General features: G+C 38.5%; 1 long non-coding RNA gene across 1 annotated transcript; it reads left to right on the top strand.

The window, feature by feature from the left end:
• Positions 1-4,244: 4,244 nt before the first annotated feature.
• LOC120861661 lies at positions 4,245-12,697 on the top strand. The gene is made up of 3 exons (XR_005720570.1): positions 4,245-4,256; positions 12,214-12,223; positions 12,604-12,697. It is a non-coding gene; the product is annotated as an uncharacterized LOC120861661 (long non-coding RNA).
• Positions 12,698-13,437: the final 740 nt, after the last annotated feature.

The following is a 13,437-nucleotide window of genomic DNA, read 5'->3' as shown; positions in this document are numbered from 1 at the left end:
GAACCTCATTCCATAGTTCATCAGGCACTCTATCTATTAGATCTAGGCCCTTAAATCTATTTCTCACTTCCACTGTATAATCATAAGTGATTTGATTTAGGTCATACCTGAATGGTCTAGCGATTTTCCCTACTTTCTTCAATTTGAGTCTGAATTTGGCAATAAGGAGTTCATGATCTGAGCCGCAGTCAGCTCCCGGTCTTGTTTTTGTTGACTGTATAGAGCTTCTCCGTCTTTGGCTGCAAAGAATACAATCAATCTGATTTCGGTGTTGCCCATCTGGTGATGTCCATGTGTAGAGTCTTCTCTTGTGTTGTTGGAAGAGGGTGTTTGCTATGACCAGTGCATTTTCTTGGCAAAACTCTGTTAGTCTTTGCCCTGCTTCATTCCACATTCCAAGGCCAAATTTGCCTGTTACTCCAGGTGTTTCTTGACTTCCTACTTTTGCATTCCAGTTCCCTAGAATGAAAAGTACATCTTTTTTGGGTGTTAGTTCTAAAAGGTCTTGTAGGTCTTCATAGAACCGTTCAACTTCAGCTTCTTCAGCATTACTGGTTGGGGCATAGACTTGGATAACTGTGATATTGAATGGTTTGCCTTGGAAACGAACAGAGATCATTCTGTCGTTTTTGAGATTGCATCCAAGTACTGCATTTTGGAATCTTTTGTTGACCATGATGGCTACTCCATTTCTTCTGAGGGATTCCTGCCCGCAGTAGTAGATATAATGGTCATCTGAGTTAAATTTACTCATTCCAGTCCATTTTAGTTCGCTGATTCCTAGAATGTTGACGTTCACCCTTGCCATGTCTTGTTTGCCCACTTCCAATTTGCCTTGATTCATGGACCTGACATGCCAGGGTCCTATGCAATATTGCTCTTTACAGCATTGGATCTTGCTTCTATCACCAGTCACATCCATAAGTGGGTATTGTATTTGCTTTGGCTCCATCCCTTCATTGTTTCTGGAGTTATTTCTCCAGTGATCTCCAATAGCATATTGGGCACCTAATGACCTGGGGAATTCCTCTTTTGGTATCCTATCATTTTGCCTTTTCATTCTGTTCATGGGGTTCTCAAGGCAAGGATACTGAAGTGGCTTGCCATTCCCTTCTCCAGTGGACCACATTTTTACCTTCAAACAAACAAGAAGCCATCTGGTAAGTACTCTCTGCACCCAAATGAAAACTCTGGTGTAAACCCTTTCCACTGAGCACTTTCAGGAATTATTTCGTGCATCCTCAGACTGTAACCATCCTTTATCAGTAATCTTTGCTTTTCTTTTCTCATATCTTTCTAGTTCTTCCTCAGTATATTGTGGTTTTTCCTGTTCTACGGGACCTGTCCAGATCAAAGGCATCTGTAGTGAAGGGATTTCCTAAAGTACCGCTTTTCTGGCTTGACAGTCAGCCAGCTGATTACCTTCAGCTACTTTATCCCCATCTCTGCTGTGTCCTTTGCAATGCATAACAGCTACTTCTTTAGGACAATATATAGCAGTTAAAAGTCTCTCGATCTCTCTGAAATGTTTAATAGGTTCTCCTGTTGCTGTTTTAAACTGTCTTTCTTTCCATATTGCAGCATGAGCATGTAAAGTCAAATAAGCATACTTGGAATCAGTGTAGATATTTGCCCACTGTCCTTTGCCTAACTCTAGAGCTTGGGTCAGAGCCACAAGCTCCGCTAACTGAGCACTAGTTCCCTGGGGGAGAACCTGTTCACCAGTCACCACAGCATAAGCTGCTTTACGCTTTCCATCCCGAACAAAAGAACTGCCATCTGTAAATATTTCCATGTCAGGATTGTCGAATGGGGTATCCATTAGATTTTCCCGAGCTGCATAGTTTAAAGTTAGCAATTGGGAACAATCATGATCAGGTGTTTCATTTTCCTTTTCAGGAAGGAAAGTGGCAGGATTTAAAATTCCACAAACTTTAAGCTTAGTTACTGGTCCTTCTAACAACAATGACTGATATTAAGAAGCCTACTGTCTGTCATCCAAATATTAACCTTAGAATTTAAGATTCCACTCACATCATGAGAAGTCAGTACAGTAAGGTTTCGTCCATTAATTATTTTCAAAGCTTCAGGTGCTAATAAAGGCGCTGCCCCAATTACTCTTAGGCAGTGGGGCCACCCACGTGAAATTACATCTGATTCTCTGCTTAGATAAGCAATAGGTTGCTGGTGAGGCCCTCGGGGTTGTGTCAAATCTCCCAAAGCCACACCTTTTCTTATTCTGATCCTGTGGGCAAGCTCAGAGTTGGAGCTTGCAGGTGAGCAGTCTGAAGAATCTTAAAAGCCTTTTGAGTATCTGGAGACCAAACCAGTTTGTTGGTTTGGGCCTGCTGAGTTTCAGCTATAAGTTTACATAAAGGCCGGGCAAGTTCCCCATAACTCAGAATCTAAATGCGACAGTAGCCATCTGTGATTCCCCCAAATTCTCTCAATTGTCCTAAAGTCATAGGTAGGGGATGATTTAGTATAGGTTTAATTCTCTTGGGGCCTATGGCCCTAGTCCCTTTGATATGATTAGGCCCAGATATCTGGCAGATTGTTGACAGAGCTGAGCCTTTTCTCTTGATGCCTTGTAACCGCAGCCTGCCAGCAAGTTTAAGAAGTCTTCTGAGGTGGTTCTGAGGCTCATGAACAAGCTTCCTCTGTCTCAGCACAGAGCAAAATATCATCTACATGTAACACCACTGCTTCGGAGTTATTAAAGTTTTGTAGATCCCGTGACAAACTTTGTCCAAGTAAGTGAGGACTGTTGTGAAATCCCTGGGACAAGATTGTCCAGAAGCTGGCTGCAAAGGGTCCTCAAAGGCAAATAGAAATTGACTTTCCTCTGCCAAAGGCACTGAATAAAAGGCATCTTTCAAATCAATTACTGAGAAATATTTGGCTCGTTCAACAATTTCAGACAATAGAGTATAAGGCTTAGGCACCACGGGGTGTAAAGAAACTACAGCTTCATTTATTATTTGTAAATCTTGAACTAGCCTCCATTTATCATTTTATTTCTTTATACCCAAAATAGGAGTGTTGCATGGACTGTTACAGGGAATTAATAGTCTCTGTTCTTTTAAATTTTTGATGATGGGTTTTATCCCTTTCTTAACCTCAGGTTTCAGCGGATACTGCTTCTTATGTGGAAATAAGTGTGGGTCTTTGAACTTGACAACTACAGGTATAGCATTTTGTGCTCGACCCACAGATTTTCCATCAGCCCATACTCTAGGATTTACATTTTGTTCAATTAAAGGGAGAGAAAGGGAAGGCTCCATATTCATGAAAACAAAGGCATGGACTTTGCTCAGTATACCCCTCCCCAAAAGGGGTGATGGAGACTCTGGCACGATTGGAAACTTGTGTGAAAATAGCACCAGATCCCAGTCACAACTGACCGAAACAATGAAGTAATACATTTTGGCTCGTCCAGTTTCATTATGGAAGCGGATAGGGAAGAAAGTGGGCCAGGGGCTTCAGTAAGCATGGAGTAAGTTGCCCCAGTATCTAAAAGGAAATTGATGGATTGGCCCCCCACAGTTATTAATACCCAAGGTTCCTCAGGTGTAATTAGGACAGGAGCGAGTGTGGGGACCCCCGGGCACCTTCAGTCCTGATTGTCTTGAGTCGACCCCTGAGACCTACACCTCTGGGGGCAGTCTCTCTTCCAGTGTGGTCCTTTGCAGATCGGACATGGAGCCAGGGGCAGCTTAGATGCCTGAGGACAATTCCGCTTGAGGTGCCCTTCTTTTCCACAGTAATAACAAGCCCATCCCTTTTCACTTGGGTCCCTCTGGGCATTTTTATCAGGCTGCTTAAGAACAGTTCTGATAGCCATTGCGAGGACTTCCACCTGTTCCTTTTTCCTTTTCTGCCTTTCTTTCTTTTCCTCATCAGTTCAGTTCAGTTCAGTCGCTCAGTCGTGTCCGACTCTTTGTGACCCCATGAATCGCAGCATGCCAGGCCTCCTTGTCCATCACCAACTCCCGGAATTCACTCAGACTCACGTCCATCGAGTCAGTGATGCCATCCGGCCATCTCATCCTCTGTTGTCCCCTTCTCCTCCTGCCCCCAATCCCTCCCAGCATCAGAGTCTTTTCCAATGAGTCAACACTTCGCATGAGGTGGTCAAAGTACTGGAGTTTCAGCTTTAGCATCATTCCTTCCAAAGAAATCCCAGGTCTGTCTCCTTCAGAATGGACTGGTTGGATCTCCTTGCAGTCCAAGAGACTTTCAACTCCAACATCACAGTGCAAAAGCATCAATTCTTTGGCGCTCAGCTTTCTTCACAGTCCAACTCTCACATCCATACAGCCTTGACTAGATGGACCTTTGTTGGCAAAGTAATGTCTCTGCTTTTCAATATAATAACTAGGTTGGTCATAACTTTCCTTCAAAGGAGTAAGCATCTTTTAATTTCATGGCTTCAGTCACCATCTGCAGTGATTTTGGAGCCCCATAAATAAAGTCTGACACTCTTTACACTGTTTCCCCATCTATTTCCCATGAAGTGATGGGAACAGATGCCATGATCTTTGTTTTCTGAATGTTGAGTTTTAAGCCAACTTTTTCACTCTCCACTTTCACTTTCATCAAGAGACTTTTCAGTTCCTCTTCCCTTTCTGCCATAGGGATGGTGTCATCTGCATATCTGAGGTTATTGATATTTCTCCCGGCAATCTTGATTCCAGCTTGTGCTTCTTCTAGCCCAGAGTTTCTCATGGTGTACTCTGCATATAAGTTAAATAAGCAGGGTGACAATATACAGCCTTGATGTACTGCTTTTTCTATTTGTAACCAGTGTGTCTTTTCCTCATATTCCCTACCATAATAGACTGTTTGAGCCAGTTGTAACAGAGTATCTAAAGACTTATTTGGTCCATACGTTCATTTTAATAGCTTACGGCGGGTATCTGGAGCTAACTGAGTGAGAAATCTATCCTATAAGATCACTCTCCCCTCTTCACTTTCGGGATCAATCTCAGTGAATCTGCGAAGGGCTTCTCTAAGTCTATCTAGGAATTTACCAGGAGCTTCCTTCTCCTCCTGTTCTATGTCTGCCAATTTGCCATAGTTTAAAGGTTTAGCATGTGCCTTCCTGAGTCCTTCAAGAATACATATGACAAAATGACTCTGATCCCATCTTCCTTTAGCTGTGCTATAGTCCCAGACTACAACCCAACTTGTGGTTGCCAAGGGGGAGAGGGTTGTGAGAAAGATACAGTGGGAGGTCGGGGTTAGAAGGTGAACAATTATCTATAGAATGGATGAACAACAAGGTCCTACTGTATACTATAGGAAACTATAACCAATCTCATGTGATAAACAATACAAGAAAAGAATGCAAAAAGAATGTATATATATATACAAGTCTGATCTCTATCTCTGTGATTTAGAATTATATGGAATATAAAATATGGATATGTTTTATCATATGATGTTTGTCTTTTACTTTTTGACTTCACTTAGTATGACAATCTCAAGTTGCACCTGTGTTATAATAGTAACTGAAAATGGCATTATTTCATTCCTTTTCATGGATGAGTAGTATTTCATTGCATATCTGTACCACAACTTCTTTATTCATTCATTTGTCAATGGACATTTAGGCTGTTTCTATGTTCTGTCTATTGTTAATGGATCTTCTATGAACATAGCATGCATATATCTTTTTGAATTATAGTTTTGTCTAGATATATGCCTATGAGTTCATGGTTCACGTATTGCTTGGAGAACCTGGCTTGGAGAATTTTGAGCATTACTTTACTAGCATGTGAGATGAATGCAATTGTGTGGTAGTTTGAGCATTCTTTGGCATTGCCTTTCTTTGGGATTGGAATGAATACTGACCTTCTCTAGTCCTGTGGCCACTGCTGAGTTTCCAAATTTGCTGGCATATTGAGTGCACCACTTTCACAGCATCATCTTTCAGGACTTGAAATAGCTCCACTGGAATTCCATCACCTCCACTAGCTTTGTTCGTAGTGATGCTTTCTAAGGCCCACTTGACTTCACATTCCAGGATGCCTGGCTATAGGTGAGTGATCATACCCTCGTGATTATCTGGGTCATGAAGATCTTTTTTGTACAGTTCTGTGTATTCTTGCCACCTCTTCTTAATATCTTCTGCTTCTGTTAGGTCCATACCATTTCTGTCCTTTATCTAGCCCATCTTTGCATGAAATATTCCCTTGGTATCTCTAATTTTCTTGAAGAGATCTCTAGTCTTTCCCATTCTGTTGTTTTCCTCTATTTCTTTGCATTGATCTCTGAGGAAGGCTTTCTTATCTCTTCTTACTATTCTTTGGAACTCTGCATTCAGATGCTTATATCTTTCCTTTTCTCCTTTGCTTTTCACTTCTCTTCTTTTCACAGCTATTTGTTAGGCCTCCCCAGACAGCCATTCTGCTTTTTTGCATTTCCTTTCCATGGGGATGGTCTTGATCCCTGTCTCCTGTACAATGTCACGACCTCAGTCCATAGTTCATCAGGCACTCTATCAGATCTAGTCCCTTAAATCTATTTCTCACTTCCACTGTATAATCATAAGGGATTTGATTTAGGTCATACCTGAATGGTCTAGTGGTTTTCCCTACTTTCTTCAATTTAAGTCTGAATTTGACAATAAAGTACTCATGATCTGAGCCACAGCCAGCTCCCGGTCTTGTTTTTGCTGACTGTATAGATCTTCTCCATCTTTGGCTGCAAAAAATATAATGACTGATGCCTATGAGTGATATTGTTGGATCATAAAGTAATTCACTTTTAGTTTTCTGAGGACCTACTATATTGTCTTCCACAGTGTTTGCACCAACTTGCAATCCCATCAGTGGTGTAGAAGGTTTCCTTTTTCTACACACCGTCTGCAGCATTTGTTATTTGTAGGCTTTTTAATGATATGGAATGGAGTTTTCAAGTCAAGAATGCTGAAGTGGATTGCCATTCTCATCTCCAGCAAATTGCCAACATCCATTGGATAAAAGAAAATGCAAAGAAATTCCAGAAATGCATCTACTTCTGTTTCATTGGCTATGCTAAAGCCTTTGACTGTGTGAATCACAACAAACTGGAAAATTCTTAAAGAGATGGGAATACCAGACCACCTTACCTGTCTCCTGAGAAGCTTGTATGCAAGTCAAGAAGCAGCAATTGGAAGAGGGCATTGAACAATATACTAATTCAAAATTGGGGAAGCAGTATATTTTCACCTGTTTATTTAACTTCTGTGCATAGTACATCATGTGAAATACCGGGCTGGATGAATCACAAGCTGTAATCAAGTTGCCAGTAGAGATATCAATAACCTCAGATATGCAAATGACACTATCCTAATGGCAGAAAGTGAAGAGGAACAAAAAAGCCTCTTGATGAAGGTGAAAGAGGAGAGTGAAAAAACTGGCTTAAAAGAATATTTAAAAAACTAAGATCATGGCATTCAATCCCATTACTTCATGACAAATAGATGGGGAAAAAATGGCAAAAGTGACAGATTTTATTTTCTTGGGCTTAAAAATCACTTTGGACAATGATTTCAGCCATGAAATAGAAAGATCCTTGCTCCTTGGAAGAAAAACTATGACAATCCTAGACAGCATTTAGGTTGATTCTATTCCTTGGCTATTGCAAATATTGCTGCAATAAAAATTGGGTTGCATATATCTTTTCTCTGGATACATGCCCAAGAGTGGGATTGTAGTATCATATGGTAACTTTATTTTTAATTTTTAAAGGAACTTTCATACTGTTCTCCATAGTGACTGCACCAGTTTATATTCTGACCAATAGTATAGTGGGGTTCCTTTTTTTCTATATGCTCTCCAGAATTTCTTATTGTTTGTAGATTTCTTGATGATGGCCATTCTGACTGAAGTGAGGTAATACCTTATTGCACTTTTGATTTGCATTTCTTTAATAATTGGCTATGTTGAGCATCTTTCCATATGGCTTTTTGCATTTTCTATGTTTTCTTTAGAGAAATGGCTATATAGTGTGTCTGCCCATTTTTGATTGGGTGATTTTTTTGCTTGTTTTGCTTTTACAATAAGTTGTATGAGCTGTTTGTGTATTTTGAAAATTAATCCATTGCTGGTTGCATCATTTACAATTTTTTTTTTCATTCCATAGGTTGTATTTTCTGTTCATGGCTTCCTTTACTGTGCAAAAGCTTTTAAGTTGATTTGATCCAATTTGCTTATTTTTGTTATTATTGCCATTACTCTAGGAGATGGATCCAAAAAACATTGTTACAATTTATGTCAAACTAGTGTTCTGCCTGTTTTCCTCTAGGAGTTTTAGAACATTTAGGTATAGTCCATTTTGAGTTTATTTTTATGTATAATATTTCAAAACATGTTCTGATTTCAGTTTTTTACATGTGGCTGTCCAGTTTTTCCAGTATCAGTTACTGAAGAGACAGTGTCTTTCCTCCACTGTATTTTTTTAAATTAATTTTTATTTTAGTATATAGTTGCTTTACAATGTTATGTTAGTTTCTACTGTTCAGCAAAGTGAGTCACAATAAATGTACATGTATCTTCTCTTTTTTGGATTTCCTTCTCATTTAGGTCACCACAGAGAACTGAGTAGGGTTCCCAGAGCTATACTGTGGGTTCTCATTAGTTATCTATTTTATACATAGTATCAATAGTGTACCTGCATGCTAAGTTGCTTCAGTCGTGTCCAACTCTTTGTGACCCTATGGACTGTAGCCTGCCAGGCTCTTCAGTCCATGGGATTCTCTCAGCAAGAATGCTAGAGTGGGTCGCCATGCCCTCCTTCAGGGGATTTTCCCAACAGAAAGATCGAGCCCTCATCTCCTACGTCTCTGGTATTGGCAAGCTGGTTCTTCACCACTAGTGCCTTTCTGTAGACCATAAATGCCTGGATGTACTTCTGGACTTTCTGTCCTATTCCATGGATCAGTGTGTCTGTTTTTGTGCCAGTAGCATACTGTTTTGATTACTATAGCTATGTAGTACAGTCTGAAGCCAGGGAGCCTGATTCATTCAACTTCATTCTTCTCTCTCAAGATTATTTTGACTTTTTGATGTCTTTTGTGTTTCCATATAAATTGAAGGACTTTTTGCTCTAGTTCTGTGAAAAAATGGCATTGATAATTTGATAGGATTGCATTGAATCTGTAGCTTGCCTTGTGTCCTTTTAACAATAATAATTCTTCCAATAAGAACATGGGTATATCTTTATATCCATTTGTGTGTTCTTCCATTTCTTTCATCAGCATGCTATAATTTTTGGAGTACAGATTTTTGTGTTCTTAAGTAGGTTTATTCTTGAGTATTTTATTTTATTTTTTTATACCATTGTAAATGTAATCACTTTCTAAATTTATCTTTCTGGTATTTTGTTGTTAGTAAAATCAATTTTTAAAAATATTTTTATATTTCCTTCTGCACACTCTAGCACTGAAATTAGCAGTTCCTTTACGTTTATTCCCTTCCCTCATTCAAGCCTTACAAATCTTTCTTCATACTAAATTACTTATGTGAATCTAGGTTAAATTTTGTCATTTGATAATCAGTTTATTTTTTCTGTTAGCTCTATAGACAGTATCACTTTATACAAGCAAATATATGTTCTCTCACCTGTGTCTCATTTTGTCCCCATCTAGTTTTCTTATTCCAATCATGAACCTGTCTTTTGCAAGTTTAATATTACCTGTTTCATCCCATTGCTCACTCCCTCATCTGTTTTCCTTAATCCTCTCTCCCCACTGTGCAACAAAAGTTTCCTAAAACCATTCCGAAAGGCAGAACAGAATGGTCTGGGACTTAAGACTTTGTCTAGTTATAAAGTTAAATAATTAAAATATTAAAATGCAAGATATGATTTCATATTGATTTAAGAAGAAAGAACAGAGACATAGGTGGCTAAATGGCTGATTGAATATAATTTTGAGTAATAAAGACTATTTAAAATCTTTTTCCTCTTTAATTTAAATAAGATGCTATAAACCCTTGCTTCTGGTTTCTGATAAATACTACTATCACAAATACTACTGCTATTACAACCTTTATAATGAAGACATAGATTCTAGTGATACTTCTATGCCAGAAATTTGAGATAAAATTTTTAGAAATAAAGAAGTTTAAGTAATTATACAAAATGATATTACAGTCTATATTGCTAAATATTAACTAAGATTTTAGGAGTATGTGTGGAAAAAAGATTTGTTTATATTTGAGTGCTTTAGAGGAAATGGAAAAAAAATCTTCAACTTAAAGAGAATGAATAGCATTCGTGGTTTGGAAAAGGAAGAGGTAGGAAGGAAGGAAAGGAATAAGAGGGGAAGTGGAAGGGGGTAGGAAAGGAATGATGTGCAGAGAAATTTTGAGAGTAGAAACCTGCCAAAGAAACCAAACTCTTCCCTGTGAGCTGATGACTCATTTTTCATAGCAAAAGTTATAATTCTGTTCTAACTTTTTGTATTGAATTCATGAAGCATTAACACTAACTGGGAAAAATTTCAGTGACAAAAACAATAGTATTCACAAAGCATTCTACAACAGTGCACAGAGATACGGGCAACGGGTCTGAATATCAGATCCTGGACATGGAACCTTTAGCTATTGGGCTTTGAAAGAGCACAAGTAAGGAAACACTAGCTCTTTCCCTGGTGAAACTGAGTACAGGGCACAAGTAATATGATATGGAGGGGAAACAAGTATGATTTAGCCCATCATCTCATCTCAGGCTTTATGTTCAGTGGGAAAATGGCCTCCCTCTAGACCTATAACACTCCAATGTCTGAGGCTCACAGCTGCAGCTCAGTGGCCTGGTAGAGCCTATGTTTGGAGGATGCATCAGGCACCATCCAGGTGGGATGGAGCTTTGACTCAAACATTGCTGTTGACTGAGACTGAAATCCTGAAGCACAGGGCTCTGATTAGTTTCTGTGGAGATTTTCAGAAAATCAGTTCTTTTATGGGGGGCCAGCCAGAAGGCAATCTTACATAATTTTCCTTCCCCCACTTTGTTAGTTTTAGAGGAGGCAACTGCTATTGCATGCTTTCCAGACACTTCCAGACTGGCAAACACATGGTCGTCTTTAAATCATTAACATATTTTAATGTCCTGATGTTTATAAAATTGCTCATCCCCATACTTTTCAAGATCAATGGAAACTTTATTTTTTTTTTCCAATGGAAACTTTAAAAAAAAATTTGAGTAAGAATGTATACCTCTGGCATTCTGTTTTCTCTCTGAAATAGAGACACTGAGGTTGACATCATACATTCTTTACAAATAATCAGATCTTAAATTTAAAAAATAAAGTTTTCTGGTGTATGTTTTAGAAATCATTTTATATTTACTGATTTTTCTTGTTTACATTAATAACATTTTTTCAAATTTTTAATCTTACACATTAATTTTCATTCTGACAAACATTATATTCTCTCTTCTAAAATGGTACCTAGTTAAACTTAGACACTTTTGCAAAACAAACTGTAAACACAATGAAAAGATCATACTTAAAATGGGAGAAAATATTTACAAATTAAGCAAGCAATATGGATTAATCTCCAAAATATACAAATGACTCATGCAGCTCAATATCAAAAGACAAATATTCCAAATAAAAAATAGGTGGAAGATCTAAATAAATATTTCTCCAAAGAAAATATATGGATGGCTAAAAAGCACATAAAAATGTGATAGCATCTCTAACCATTAGAAAAATGTAACTTAAAACTACAATGATATATCCCTTTACACTGGTCAGAATGGCCATCATCAAAACCCCCATTTTATTAGGGAGCCCTGGAGCCATGAAATGTACTTATTCAGGGAGTTTTAATCTGTAGGATATTAGCAAACCACAGACAAGAAGATATGACATTGAAAGATGAATTTCCCAGGTTGGTAGGTATCCAATATGCTACTGGAGAAGAGTGGAGAAATAGCTACAAAAAGAATGAAGAGGGCAAGCCAAAAAAAACACAAAAAACAAAAACGCCAAGTTGTGGATGTGACAGGTGATGGAAGTAAAGTCCATTGCTGTAATGAACAATATTGCACAGCAATCTGGAATGTTAGGTCCATGAATCAAGGTAAATTGAAAGTAGTCAAACAGGAGATGGCAAGAGTCAACATCGACATTTTAGGAATCAGTGAACTAAAATGGACTGGAATTGGTGGATTTAATTCAAATGACTATTGTATCTATTACTGTGGGAAAGAATCCCTTAGAAAGAATGGAGTAGCCATCATAGTCAACAAAAGAGTTCAAAATGCAGTACTTGGGTGCAGTCTCAAAAGCGACAAAATGATCTCTGTCAGTTTCCAAGGCAAACTATTCAATATCATAAAAATTCAAGTCTATGCCCTAACCACTAATGCTGAAGAAGCTCAACAGTTCTGTGAAGCCCTACAAGACATTCTACAAATAACACCAAAACAAAACCAAGATGTCTTTTTCATGATAGGGGACTGGACTGCAAAAGTAGGAAGTCAAGAGATACCTGGGATAACAGGAAAATTTGGCCTTGGAGTACAAAATGAGGCAAAGCAAATGTTAACAGAGTTTTGCCAAGAGAACATCCTAGTTAGAGCAAACACCCTCTTCAAACAACATAAGAGATGTACATGGACATGGACACCACCAGCTGGTCAATACTGAAATCAGATTGATTATATTCTTTGCAGTCAAAGACGGAGAAGCTCTACAGAGACAGCAAAAATAAGACAAGAAGCTGACTGTCACTCAGATCATGAACTCCTTATTGCAAAAGTCAGACTTAAAATGAAGAAAGTAGTGAAAACCACTAGTGAAAACATTCAGGTATGGCCTATATCAAATCCCCTATGATTATACAGTGGAGGTGACAAATAGATTCAAGGGATTAGATCTGACAGATAGAGTGCCGAAGAACAATGAATGGAGATTCATAACATTGTACAGGTGGTGGTGATCAAAACAAACTCCAAGGGAAAAAAATGCAAAAAGACAAAATGGTTGTCTAAGGAAGCCTTAAAAATAGCTGAGAAAAGAAGAGAAGCAAAAGAAAAAGGAGAAAAGGAAAGATATACCCATTTGAGTGCAGAGTTCCAAAAAATAGCAAGGAGAGATAAGAAAGCCTTCCTCTGTGATCAATGCAAAGAAAGAGAGGGAAACAATAGAATGGAAAAGCCTAGAGATCTCTTCAAAAAACTAGAGATACCAAGGGAACATTTCATGCAAATATGGGCTAAATAAAGGACAGAAATGATATGGACCTAACAGAAGCAGAAGATATTAAGAAGAGGTGGCAAGAATACACAGAAGAAATATACAGAAAAAGATCTTAATGACCCAGATAACCACGATGGTATCATCACTCATCTGGAGTCAGATATCCTGGAGTGTGAAGTCAAGTGGGCCTTTGGAAGCACCACTACAAACAAAGATAGTGGCAGTGACAGAATTCCAGCTGT

The sequence above is a fragment of the Oryx dammah genome, unplaced genomic scaffold (genome assembly GCF_014754425.2).
Source record: "Oryx dammah isolate SB20612 unplaced genomic scaffold, SCBI_Odam_1.1 HiC_scaffold_3, whole genome shotgun sequence".
NCBI lineage: Eukaryota > Metazoa > Chordata > Mammalia > Artiodactyla > Bovidae > Oryx > Oryx dammah.
This window is presented reverse-complemented; position numbering and strand designations above follow the sequence as displayed.